Here is a 12815-nt window from a genome sequence, read left to right as displayed (position 1 = left end):
AGTAAAACTCACTCTTTTCCAAATCTCTTTTTAATGTTTTCACTCACAAAAAGTGTTTTTTCTATGTAATGTTCCTTTGATGGGAAGAGGAGGTTTCTGAGGTGGGAGTATCAGGCAAGTGACACTTCTCTGGCTCCCTCTGTGTGCGCCTTCAGGGAGAATCCCTCTTCATTACTACCTCCACCTGACCACGGACTCTTCAACGCACTCCCTTACAAGCTTGATTAGCCACTATTCCTCTCCAGTGCACCTTATCTCAAAGATGACCTTGGGCCCCGCCCCATGTTAGGACCATCTCCCTGTAAAACCATTAGTAAAATCACCTTCATACTTAAAACATTGAATAGAGCAATAAATATAATTAGCACACACTTTAAAGTATGTTCCACAGTGGCCCTTATGGCCCGACTGCTAATTAAATAAACAAAAACAGAAAGGCCATGACAGGGCCGGCTTCAGCGCTGATGCAAAAGTCTTTTTTGGCGCTGCACCAAAAACCTCTTTCTCCATAAATACCTTTACTACCACCTTCCAACAGTGTACCTCATACGTCAATGCCCCCCTATTGACCTCTTCCTCGGATTCCCTCACTGCCACACGCCACAAGTGCCCCTCATCTCCCCATAGCCCCTCCCCTTTATGACCTCCTCCTCGGATTCCCTCACTGCCACCCTCCCCCAGTGCCCCTCGTCTCTCTGTAGCCCCTCCCCCTCATGACCTCCTCATCAGACTCCCTCAATACCACCATCCACCGGTGCCCCTCATCTCTCCCTAGCTCCCCCTCCACCCCATGACCTCCTCTTCGGATTCCCTCACTGCCACCCTCCACCAGCGCCCCTCATCTCTCTGTAACCCATCCCCCTTATGACCTCCTCCTTAGACTCCCTCACTACCACCCTCTACCAGTGCCCCTCATCTCTCCCTAGCTTCCCCCTCCACCCCATGACCTCTTCCTCGGATTCCCTCACTGTCATCCTCCAACAGTGCCCCTCGTCTCTCCATAGCCCCTCCCACTACCTCCTCCTCGGATTCCCTCACTGGCACCCTCCACCAGCGCCCCTCATGTTTACGTATCCCCTCTCTCATATGCATTTAATTTGTTGTATAACGCTGCTCATATCAATGTAGTGTGTGTCAGTACTTTACACCACGCACACACTTACAGAGACAATGAATCATGCAAGTATGTAAATCAGTCTACAGAGAATGTCACATAAGCCAATGAGGATTACAAGGTGTAGGAATCATAGGTCATCCATTCTGGTGTAGTATATTTTAAGAGGGTTTGGTCTGGGGAAACACAACCTTAGGATTTAAAGAGTATTCCATGGGGGTCAGCTTTACTGATAAAAATGTATATCTGCCCAAACACTCATTTTAGCAACATTAGAATAATGAAAAGACTAGGAAGTTCTAACTATATCACAAAACAAAAAAAGCGAAGTTCTAATTATACCATTCATGTTTGTTTGCAGCTCTTTGGTGGCAGTTCATTGTTCACTGCCTTTTGTTAGGATTGTAACTTCTGAAGTAACACAAGGATCTCTGTGACAAAGGCAGTAACCCACTGAGCTATCCACATAAAATACAGTGCGTCTGCATTTAAAAAATACTAACAGACAAACGATTGCTCTAAAGCAGGATCATTAATCACCAACTTTATCTGGACATTGCCATTTTGTATTGTTTTATTGTTGACCAGCATCGGCTATGATGAAATGATAAAAACTGTTTAAATGAAGCACATACGAAGTATGCGTCCTGCTGGGCCTGTGCAGATTTTAAAAATAATTTTTTTTGTAACACATTCTCTTACCTACTCCATTAGTCATATTTTGTGTCTCAGCCTTATGTGATAAGCAGCTGCAGTGGTCAGGGGATGACTAGGAATAAACAGACCACTTTTCCGCTGCGCTGCATAGAAAAAGAAATATCAACGCAGCAGGACAGTAGGCAAAGGTTACCAAAGGTTACCGTTGTCAAAGAAAGGATTTGTCCCCTTTCACCATGCAGAGATGAAGGGGTGAAAAAAGTAAACAAAGCCTAATTAACATGTTAATGGTCTTTTAAAGACCTGTTAAGTACTTTGGTGCGGCTGCGATAATCTTAAACTGTTTGTGTGTGTGTGCGCCCGGGAAGCTGTCCCCCGGGCTGACACACACGACCTGCGGGTTGCGCCTGCCTTCAAGCCCTCACTGCGAGGGCCAAGGCTCCTGTTTGGGTGGGCCAGGCTCATCTTTGGGTGGGCCGGGCCCACCCGGCCCACCCGCTAGAACCGGGCCTGTTTACAATGCCGATAGCTAAAACTCACGTAAATGCGAGACCTGTTGCATTGCAAATGCTTGTTAAGTCAGGTATGGCCAATACCATGGTGGGGAGTTCTTTTTTTGTCGAAGTACCCTAGTCTCTAGTGGATTTATGCTGTCCCTCTGCAAAAAAAGGCTTCCCTCGTACCTGTTTATTTCAAGCACATCTTATTTATTCTCCTTGTCTTTTGGGAAACATTTTTTTCATTGGCATTAAGTCGAATGTGAGTTCACACATCAGTATGCAAGTTCAGGAGTATTCAATACAGTGGGCACAACGTTCAGCATCAAAAGTTTGAGCTATTGGTGTTGCATTATTTAGAAATGCCAATAGCTCAAACTTTAATAATGAGAGACCTATTGCATTGTAAATGCTTGTTACAGCTTGTCTGTGTTCTAGTTGTCGCCTTTGGTATGTAGTACGTGGGTCTGATGAATAGGTCTTCCTCAAGTTTCCTTCAGTCTCATTGATGACTGGTGAGGCCTTCAGTGAATCTAGGTTTTAACATGATGCTCTAGGCTGGGATGCGCAATGTGAAGGCTGTGAGATGCACCTTCCAATAGAAGGCTGCCTAGGTATGAGACATGGCATTTGGGGGCCTCCTTTCTGATCATTTACTCTGGAACAAATCAAATGCGCAAATCAGCACTGGAAATACACCGGGCGGGATGATATGCACAGAAACACAAGGGGGGAGAGGATGTGGCGTTAGGGACAAAGCTGCCGACCTTGGAGCTAGGGAACCAGGTTCAACCCTCGGTGTCGGCTCAGGAGTCTGTGATTGTGGGAAAACCACTTAAGTACCCCATGCTTATGTGTCTTTGTAATACGTAACTGATGCTTATGTCGTGCACTCCAATACCTTCGGGTCGAGTTCGCTTTATCAATGGGCGGTAGCAGACGCTGACTGACCATTAATCACCCACGAATCATTTCCCTGCTACCGTAGTGCCTAGTCACTCCAGGTGTTTACATTCTCTGTCGGAATTTACCAAAGATAAAAGTACGTGTTTCGGAAGCACGCCTTCTGATCTGCAGCCCCTCCCTCCCTGCCACCTTGTAAACAAGCATTGGCCCATCGCTGACACCTCTGAAACTCTCGTGTTTCCAGTGTGCTTGGCTGTGAGAGGAACATTCGTCAGGACCGCTCGAGGCGCCCAATGCGGCCCCCGTGCTCTACATTTAAAGACAACCCGGCTCGGACAGGAAGCCAGGCAACATGTGTTGGGACGTGGGCGGGGGGACTGCAAGAAGACAGGAATCCGACGGGAGCCTACCCCACGCTCCTGTGCCCGTGAAGCCTGCCGAAAAAAGAGAGCGTGTGAGCCAGCGGGGCTCTCGTGCTCATGGAGAGCCCCGCCTGCTGCTGAGCCTGCCACGCTGACAAGAGAGAGAGCCCGGTGAGCAGGGACTCCTCGAGAGCAGTTGGGGAGTCCTGAGTCAGCCCGGTGAGTTGCTATTCCCTGTGTGCCTCCCCGCATCAAGGGAGACAGGAGATGGGCACAGCGCGTGACGCACTTGCGTGTTCACAGTTCCAGTTCGGCCTGCAGCCTGCGCGTGCCCATCTCCTGTCTCCCTTGAGAGCCCTTGAAAGCCTAGTCGACGACAATAGTTCTTACTGGCTACAGCGCTTCGTGCTGCGTCGCCAGGTGCGAGACCTAAAAAGGGACCTAAAGCAGTAGCAAAGTACTCCAGCTATGAGCTGGCATAAGTCTAGCACGTCAAATGGCCAACCACTGGTATTGCAATCCATTCCTATAGACAATAATGGAGATAAGGGACTTAAAATAAGACCTCATAAGAGGCAATGTTAAATTATTTTTGGAGCTGACGCATGGATGACATTTTGGTTATCAAGCCACGTGAAAATGTAAGTGTCCTTTATAATACAGCATGAGGCTACAGCTTTCGATTGTAATGTGCCTCTAGTTTACTAATTTAAATGTACTGATGCTATACAGGCATGTGTGTCTTTTTAAGGTAATAAACACTGCAAGATTTACTGTTTTGATTTGCGTTTTACTTCACATCAAGAATATTACTTAACAAGTTTTCTTGATGTTAGTCACATGTTGTCGGTTTCGCGATGCTGGTCTTAGGATGGCACTTTGCTATGCCCCATGGATTATTCGTTATATAGGAAAAACAGTGGTTCCTGTGGAATGATATACTATGAGCATGGATTATTCAAGCAGGCTCCTTGATCACTGGTAACATTGGTGGACAGGCGTTGTGCCGTCATAGGAACCTCTAAATATAGAATGGTACTTTAATAATAGAAAAACACTTGGGAAATGAGTAAATGCGAAATAACATCTCAAAAATATTGTTGAGAGTAACATAATATATATGTAATTTCTCACCGTGATACCCTGGGGCACGCAGCATGAATGGCGCATTTTGCCTATTTTGAAATGGCATCTAAATAGACCACACAGACTAATTTACCCTATTCATTGTGTATAAGTAACAATGAAGAATATGTATAGTGTCTCTATAGAAATGTGGGAACTGAGACATGCATCTCACAAAAAATGCTCGTGAACATGTAATATTAAGCCTATTTAAAACGGTGGGATATCAATATGAGAAGGCCAAAGTTACGTGTCCTGTATTTATATTGCCTGTCATTTACAGTTTATTTCAACAGTTAATGGCAATCACACGCACTGTTTAATAAATACCTAGTCAAGAAAAGTGGCATAAAATTAAAGGCTGATGATTATTAATGACCTGGTATACATAAAACTGATAAACATTTCGAAAAGAGAATGTGTTGTATTTCTAAATATTATGTCTTTTGTTTTGTACAGCTCCCAATACATAGTTTAAGACCCTTTGACTACCATCAAGGGTAGCAAAATTGTTATTAATACATTTGTGGGAGAAACAAAGATAATGGTTATAAACATGACCTTTTTTGCATAATCGAACCATATCGATTGTCACAACACGACTGAGATAGGAAATGCGACATCATTTCATGTTATTACATTGTGTGGTCTATACATGTTTGATATATAGAGCTCGTGCTTGATAGTGAAATAGTTTGGAAATGGTGCATTCCAACTGCTAAAATGTGTCCTATGAACCGTTTCCCTTAACAAGAGTTCTCAGACAGATATATGTGCTTATAATTGTAAGACTATTTTTCTAGCTCAACAAGGCCATGCACACTGGAGGTTTTATTTATTTATTTATTTTGTCATTTGTAAAGCGCTCTGCAACCCTACGGGCATCCTGGCGCATGGTTAAACATGTATTGGTTAGTATAGGAGACCATATCTGTCTAACAAGATTATGTATAGTAGAAATCATAAATGTTACAATTTTAAAATAGTCATATGACATTACATGATGTAAGCAAGAACATAGTTAATTTTATCATTATAGGATAAAACGCACTGTATAATATGCGTGAGCCCAGTACATATGTAGTCAAAACCTGAGATAGGAATTACGATTTAGAGGTATGTGAACATGATTACATATTCCCCAATTGATAATAGCAGATATTAGCATGTACTCCCCTTCCTATTAGAAAAGAAAGTATAATGCTAATATAACTGAATTTTATTGATCAATACAAACAATGGCTTGCTATATAGAAAAAAACGGACTCCCAAATATTACAAGTCAAACTTTTATATTAGGTAAATGTATTTGTGCGTCCGTCTATATATCTGTATATACTTTTTTTTTTTTCAGTTTAAGAAATTTTTATTTGTTTAAAGAAAGTACAATACAAAGATAATATAATAGTACAGCAGAACCGGGTAATACATATATGATGCAAAGAAAAAGCAACTAAATAACGGTTCATTTGTAAAAGAAAGAATGAAAAGATAGAGAGATAGAAGAGATAGAAGGAGAGTAAGAAAAGAGAGGGGAAAGAGAGAAGAGGAAAGAAGAAAGGGTGAGAAAGAAGAGGGGAAGAAGAAAAACAGTAGATATACAGGCCCAATAATCAGAGAGAAGGGGGTGAGGAAAGATAGGTAGAGAAGGGGAGCCAAAGAAGATCAGACTTAACTTTAGAGGAGACAGAAGAGGAGGAGGCAATAGAAATCCTATGTTCATCACAAACAAAGTTCCACCAAGTAAGGACAGATAACTTAGAGTTATCCTTCCAACAAGATAAAATTACTTTAAACGCAAGAGCAATAAAAAGATCCAGTAATCTAACACTAGAAGGAGCAATATCAATATCAATATCAACAGAAGCAGATCCTAAAAACACATTCAAGAACGATAAGGGAACAGAACAATGAAATATACGCATGCATATACCCCAAACAGAGTTCCAAAAAACTAAAACAGAGGGACATTCATATAATTGATGTTTGAGTGTACCAGGGAGAGAAGAACATGACCAACATAAAGTAGTAGAAGAAGGAGAGAATTTAGCAATACTAAGAGGGGTGAGAATGGATCGATGATAGATAAAATATAAGGATTGAGTAATGCGGGCTGCAACTGATGCTTTAAACAATTTGGTCCAAATGCAATTCCATTCATCAACAGAAAGAGATACTGACAAATCAGATTCCCAAGCAAGCTCAGTTGCTGACTTAGGACGTTCCAAAACATTTGAAGACAATAATTTATAAACAAGAGCAGCTTTAGGTTCACGGAGGGAAAATAAAGGATAAAGGGGGGAAGAAGGAGAGAATGACGGTAGAATATCAGAGGAAGGAAAGGTTGATAAGTATGACGTTATAGCATTAGTAATAATCCTATATTCCTTGAGAAAAGACATGGGAAGATTATACAAAACTTGCAATTCAGAAAAAGAAATAATGGCATTTTTGGCAAAGAACTGATGTACAAAAATAATATCCTTTTCTTTCCAGTATTTGTAATAGAAAGATCTGCCCTTATATTTGAGGAATTTGTTATACCAGACACAAGATGACAAAAAACATTGGAGTGGAGAGAAGTCTTTAGCAAATATGTCATGCAGCAGAGTTTGTGAGTATTTTAAAACTGAATGCTTAGATAAAAACGAGCAGTTAGACATAAAAACAGTATGCTGAAAAGAAAAACCTTGTAACAATGACCGTTCGAAGATAACCCATTTAGGAATCGGGGAGTCGTGAAAGTCAAATGCTAAAGAAAAGGACTGCTTAATGAGAAACGCTGAGTGATAAAGCTTGAAATGAGGAAAACGAACCCCACCATCCAATTTAGGAGGTATGAGTTTATGTAAGGCAATACGAGGGTGCTTGTTATTCCGCAGGAATTTGGAGCAAATGGAGTTCAAACGAGCAAAATAAAAGTTAGGAATTTTCATGGGGAGCATTGAAACAGTATATAATATGTGAGGCGTGATCATCATTTTGATGGTGTCAAGTCTACCCCACCATGATAAAAATAAAGGGGACCAACTTTGAAGGAGGGATTGAATTTTCTGAGTGAGGGATGCAAATGTGGCTTTAAGAGTGTCAATAAGGGATGATGAGAACCAAATGCCCAGGTATTTGATTTTGGAGGGACACCATGCAAAGTCAGTGGAGGAAAACATGTATTGATAACAAGTAGAGTTTAAGGGTAGTACTTCAGTTTTAGATAAATTGAGTTTATACCCAGAGACTGAGGAGTAAAGGAGGACTTCATCCAGAAATGGGGGAAGAGACGTAACAGGATTAGACATGTAGATTAAAATATCATCAGCATAGGCAGACAATTTAGTTTCAACTGAGGAAAGTTTAAAACCAGTAATTTGGGGATTAGAACGAATATGTTCTAGGAAGGGTTCAAGGCAAAGGATGAACAGTAACGGAGATAAGGGACACCCTTGTCTCGTTCCTCTTCCTAAGGGAAAGAATCTAGAAAATTGGTTATTGACAAAAATACTGGCACGGGGAGCTGAATATAGGAGTTTAACTAAGGAAATAAAGGAGGGACCAAAACCAAACCATTGCAAGGTGCGGAACATAAATTGCCAATTAATGCGGTCAAAAGCTTTCTCCGCATCTAAGGATAAGGCAGCGAGAGGGGATTTGAAGTGTTTACTACGGGAAATGACATTAGCGAACATACGGGCATTGTCAGCTGCAAGTCTGTTTTTAACAAATCCAACTTGGTCCGTTTTAATTAAAAGTGGGATGATAGAATCAAGACGGGAAGCGAGGATTTTGGTAAAAATGTTACAGTCATAATTGATCAAGGAAATAGGGCGATAATTTTTACATTGGGAATGATCTTTATCCGGTTTGGGAATAATGACGATGAGGGCATCCAAGAAAGAACCTGAGGCCTTAGCATCTGCAATAAAGGAATTAAACAGTTGTAATAATTTAGGTACAAAAGTAGCATGGAGGGCAGAGTAAAACTCGATTGGCAATCCATCAGGACCGGGAGCTTTCGATTTTTTTAGAGAGTTGATGGCCAGAAGTATCTCTTGAGAAGTAATATCCTTTTCTAATTGATCCAATTCATCAGGGAGTGAAGGAGGAGAGGGGAGGTTCTCAAAAAAAGAAGATAAATGTTGATCGGTGGGATGAGTATCATCAGTATAAAGATTGTGATAGTAGGTGTGAAAAACCTCTGCAATATCTTCATCAGAGGTAACTAATGAATTTGCAGAGTCATTCAAGATAGGGCCCACAGTTTTACGCTCAGATTTGATTTTTAGGTAATTTGTCAACATTTTACCAGTCTTATTCTGACCTCCATGAAACTTAGATTTAATTTTCAATAAAGTGTTACATGCTTCAGCTGTAGCGATTTTATTCAGCTCGGATTTCGCTTTAACAAGATTATGGAGGGCTGTAGAATCTTTAGATGAGAAATACAAATGTTCCAGCTTCTTAATGGAAGTAAGTTGTTTCGAGTATTTAGAGATATTAAGTTTCTTCTTTTTAGAGACATACGAGATCGTAAAAGCTCTCAGGGCAGCCTTGAAGGCATCCCAATTATTTGGAACTGAGGTGTCCGTGGGAACATTAAAAGTAAAAAATTCAGCTATAAAATTTTGAACCTCCTTCATAAAAACAACATCTGACAATAGGAAGGTGTTGAATTTCCAACGACTGAATCTGGAAGAGGTAAGGGTAAGATCAAGGGTTTCAAAAACGGGGGCATGGTCCGAAATAAAAGATAGACCCAATTTCAGATTTATGCAATGTGGGGAGGAGAGATTTACTAACTAGAATATAATCAATTCTAGATCTAGTATGATGTACATTCGAAAAAACGTGTATTCCAAAGTATCAGGGTTACAAGTTTTCCATACATCATATAGGGGACGGGAAGAGAGGGCAGATTGGAAACATTTGTGAGTTTTGTCATGACGAAATTTAGTGGAGGAGAGTCTATCAGAGAAGGGATCCAACCACTGGTTAAAATCACCAGAAACAACAATATTGGGACAGTCAATAGAGGAGATGAGAACTTTAACTTAATTCCAAAATTCAGGAGAAGGGCGGGTAGGACCATAGATGTTCAGAAAAACCAGTGTCTTATTTTGGATAACAACTTTAGCCATAACCCAGCGGCCTTCAGTATCAGCTTTGGAGGAGAGAATTTGGACACATAAACCTTTGTGAAATAAAATTGCAACACCTCCCTTGTTATTAACAGCAGGAGAATAAACCACTTGACCCACCCATTGTCTTTTGAGCTTGGAGGATTCCGAATCCGTACAGTGGGTCTCTTGAAGAAAGGCAACCTGTGAATTAAGTTTGGATAAATGTGACAGTACCTTTTGACGCTTGACGGGGTGACCCAGACCACGAACGTTCCACGTGACAAAATTACACATGATGGAAGGTGAGGGAGGGGGCGAACATCTGGGGAGAACACACTGCAGGAGAAGGACTAAAATAAAAAAGATAAAAAACAGAAACATTAGAGATGGAAATATTATTCAAGAAAAGTACATTTATTCGAGAAAACATGCCAAAGAGGACCAAAGACGAACTAATAAGGAACAGAAAATAAAAATCAAGAAATAGAACAGTCAAAAAAGAAAGAAAAGGGAAAGAGATGTTGAACAAAATTACATAGTGGTAGAACAACGACAAAAAAAAAGAAACTAGGAGCAGGAGAGAAAAGAGATAGAAGAAGGAAGAAGAATAAGTAGACAGATCAAAGCAAGAATGCCAGATCTGAGAAGAAAGAAAACACCAAGACATCTGGAGCGAGGAGACGCCGAAGGAGAAGCGGACCCCCTCAGAACGCCAGGAGAGGGAAAGAGAAAAACCAGGAACGGCACAGCATAAAGAAGGAAAACATGTTGAGGCTAGAGATATGACAAGAATTCAGCAGAAGACTAGCAGAGAAGGAGAAACAAAAGATGCCTATAGGAGACATCAGGTGTTAACATCCATGTTAGGTGAAGAGGCAAATTGCAGGTATTCGTGCAGCTTCTGAGGATCCTCAAATGTGCGGGTACGACCATTGTGGGTGATTTTGCAAAGGCAAGGATGCAGAATTCCATATTGAATGTTTAACTGTCTCATCTGAGGGCGGAGATTTAGAAATTCTTTACGACGGGCATTGGTGGCATTTGACAAGTCTTGAGAGATAAAGATGTTATGACCCGACCACACAAGACGACGTTTGAGCCTGGCAGCTTTGAGAACAGTCATTAATTCAGTAAACTCGAGGAAGAGGAGGATAATACCCCGAGGTCTTGAGGAGTTAGAAGTAGGGCGACCAAGATGGTGAGCTCTCTGGATATTTAGTGGATGAGCATTTTGTTGAAGGTCGAGCAGCTCATGTAGAAGTCGACGAATGAAAGACACCATGTCAGACCCCTCAAGATTCTCCGGAACTCCGTAAATACGTAGGTTGTTCCTACGATTGCGATTTTCAAGGTCCTCTGTGTGTAACTTGAGCTGTTGAATTTCCTTTTCCAGGAAGGGTATCTTTGTGGAGACATCTTGAATATCGCTAACACGCTGTTCCAGATTTAAGACCTTGCCTTCCATAACAACCCATCTCTCTTCAATCTGCTTGAGTTTCTCATTGGTGGCAGACATAAAGGGTTGGAGACCTCGGACCTCCTCTAAGATGGAGTCCAGAATAGGATTTTGAGAGGTGTGAATCGGAGAAGGGGGGTCATTCTTAAGGCGCTTGGGCGTGGTACCTCTGTTCGACGACTTCAAGCTGCCCGTGACATGCGTCATTATGTCAATATAGGGGCACACCAGGAACACAGAAGAAAAATGAGTGAAAAGGATGATGGTTGCGAGGAGGCAGCGCAAAAAAGTCACCAAGCGCGAAGGAAATCCACAAAAAGGAAGAGTAGAAGGACTCAGAAAGCCTGCTCCAGAACCTCCAGAACCTCGAGTAAAACCACGAACAAACGTAGTGAAATGGCGTATTTCATTCAGGCTTCGCAAGCTAGCAAGGTGAGGTAAGCCAAAATAGGTGATAATGATAGTATAACAGCAAAGCGTTCATGAAAAATCATAGGGGTAAGAGCTAGCACTGAAACACCACATTACAGCATTGAAGAGGAAATAACCCAGTACACCTTCGCAGCAAAATAGAGGAAATGGCGGTCTTCACCTACTTCAGGTAGAAAGTCATGGTATGAAGAAGTAATTCATAGTAGGAGAAGCCTGTGGTGAGAGGGCGCCATAACTTGTGAAGGAAAGCAGGTTAAGGGAAGCATGGAGTAAAAGTCGCTCTGAAGTCTGCCTGAAGCGACGGTAACTTCCTGACGAGAGACGCGGGCTCAGCAGCTCAAAATGGCGGCCGCCCGCGTCCCGATATCCTTGTGGAAGCAAAGGCTCACCAAATTGCAGAAACGGCGTTCGGGGCTTCAGGACCGCATGGAATCGCCGCCGCACATGTTCCGCTGCAATAATATGAAAGTTTCCAGCCTCGAACAAGAAGAAATATGGCTAGAAAAACATGAGGAGTCCGTGTCGCTCCGGAGCTCACGGGAGAGCCGCCATCTCACGTCGGCGCGTAAGCCACGCCCCCCCATCTGTATATACTTTAAATGTACTTATATGTGTTTTTCTGTAGCCCTGAAGAAGTCCCTTCGAGACAAAACGCGTCGGCTTCTGGATTTTATTTTGCTTGACCTGTCATATCGTGAAAGTGAAATTAATAAAGAACTTACATGGAAAAAAGACAATACATTGCCTTGGAAATGTTTCGACAAATACATAAAGGCTACTCTCCAATTGAATTTCACAGACTTAACTGTGGAGTGCGGAACCACTTTGTGTTTTCTGTTGGCTCGGAATTCTTTCAAAAATATGGAGTAGAGAGGGATGTACTCCTTGGTTTCCAGCACTAGCACTCACTTCCTGGATATCATTGATAAAGGTGACAAGTTAGCCGTTCCAAAGTTCAAATCCCACATCAGGACTTGTAACATTATCATCGGATTTAGAGTTTGTAAAGTAGCACACTTCTGTAGGGAGTCAGCTGTCAATCCTTTTTGGTACTTGGATTGCTCATATATGAGGAAGATCACATTAAGATAAGAAATGTTAGGGTTTTCTTCTAGAATTAATTTTATTCCCATATGAGCCCAGATGTTACTC

This window comes from Lissotriton helveticus, chromosome 3_2 (genome assembly GCF_964261635.1).
Source record: "Lissotriton helveticus chromosome 3_2, aLisHel1.1, whole genome shotgun sequence".
In the NCBI taxonomy this organism is placed as follows: domain Eukaryota; kingdom Metazoa; phylum Chordata; class Amphibia; order Caudata; family Salamandridae; genus Lissotriton; species Lissotriton helveticus.
The sequence above is the reverse complement of the archived record's forward strand: the minus strand, read 5'-3'. Positions refer to the sequence as shown.